The 1,678-nt window shown below is 46.1% G+C and overlaps 1 protein-coding gene across 1 annotated transcript in view; it reads right to left on the bottom strand.

Moving 5' to 3' along the window:
* Nucleotides 1-1,678, bottom strand: part of LOC109313038 — an 11,541-nt gene that overhangs the window by 6,180 nt on the left and 3,683 nt on the right. The gene's annotated exons all lie outside the window — the stretch shown is intronic.

Consider the following 1,678-nt stretch of genomic DNA (forward strand, 5'->3'; position numbering starts at 1 on the left):
CATAAAAAGGGCATATACATTGCCTCTGCATGCAGTATATCCATTTCCTACTACACCAATCATTTTAGTTTGAAATATAGCAGAATGACCTTTTTAATTATAACGTCTAAGGACACTTTAGTCAAATGGAGCAATGCAGTTACTGGGGCCTCTGGACCATGTGGCAACTATTGCAAATGTATTTATAGAAGACAGACACACTGACCCCAAAGGACTGGGCTCTCCTTTCATTTTCCCCCGTTCTACATCAGTGCCAATAACTTGCATTGCTTTTAGTAGACTTACTCCTGATTTCCACTGGTGTAGCAAAATGAGATTCAACCTCTGGGATTCTGCAATCTCTCTCAGTAAGACGCACAATTTTTGCCATTGTCTGAGGCAAGAAGTCAATAATGTCAACACTCCTTACAACATGAAACTGTTTCTGTATTTTAACGTGGAGCAGTTGCTCTCACACTATATTTACAGACATTTCCCAAACAAAGTGCCCATACGTACATGTATACATAGACAACAAGAAGGAAAGAAAAAAGACATTAAGTAAAATGGCTGTTTACAGAAATTTAAAGTAAATAGCATATTGAAGTGCTGTGACCCGAGCCCCGCAGGGCTCCACTTGTCCCCACTCAACCCGGCCCCTGAGCTGTGCGGTGCTGTGGTGCAGCAAGCTGGCATCGGCTGCTCCCGGGGCTGCTGCGCCAGGGGCTCGGGTGAGCGAGGACAAACTGACCCCTGACCCCTGGGGCTCCGCTTGTTCCCACTCACCCCAGCCCCTGCTGCAGCAGCCCCGGGAACAGCCAATGCCAGCTGTGGAGGGAACTGTCAGTGGGGGCAGGGTGGGGGAGGGGGGTGCAGCTCTTGCTGCTACACGCACCCTTGGAGTGCTGTGGGCTGGAGGGCTACGCCAGGCTCTACCCAGGGGGCGTGTTCCTCTGGACCTGCATGCGGGACAGGAGCAGGCTGCTCCCCGCACCAAGCACTAGGAAGAGGCCGGTGCCACTGCCAGCCCCAGCCTGCAGCGGCAGCCCACTCCCATCCCACGTGCAGATCTGGGGGCACATGCCCCCCCACCAGGAAACAGCCTAGTGCAGCCCACGGCCCACAGCCTTCCCGGTTTGCACACAGCAACAAAGGCCGTCCCCCTCCCCCTCTCCCGCCTCTTCCCTAGCTCCCGCCTCACTCCCTTCCTCCCTCACCACTGTGGGAACATCTCCCTATTTATTAATTTATAAACTAGGTTCCCTTTATGTGAATTTGATTTATGCACAGTTCTCCAGGAATGCATGTACTGCATAAAGTGAGGGAAACTTGTATTAGACAGAAAAATCAGTAGGCTTTTTTAGATATTTTTTTAATATATGCTGATGCTTAGTTTAATATGGTCATTCACTTGTAAAACATAACTAAAATTCTATTGCTGCAAAGTAAATGTTGATTTGTTAAGTTAATTACTATTTTAAAACTCTCTCTTAAAATAACCCATGGTATTATAACAAATAACAGGGACTTTTTTTTTTTAATAGGATTTTTTTATGTTTAAAAAACACACTTAGGTATAGTTCTGGCAAATCAGTAGGATATCTTTATGAATAGTTTATGGTTATGCATAATAATTTAGGCAACCAACACTGTGACTGTGAACAAATTAAACTGTAGTATTAAACTTCTTTATAAATTG

This window comes from Crocodylus porosus, unplaced genomic scaffold, assembly GCF_001723895.1.
Source record: "Crocodylus porosus isolate Cpor-Errol unplaced genomic scaffold, CroPor_comp1, whole genome shotgun sequence".
NCBI lineage: Eukaryota > Metazoa > Chordata > Crocodylia > Crocodylidae > Crocodylus > Crocodylus porosus.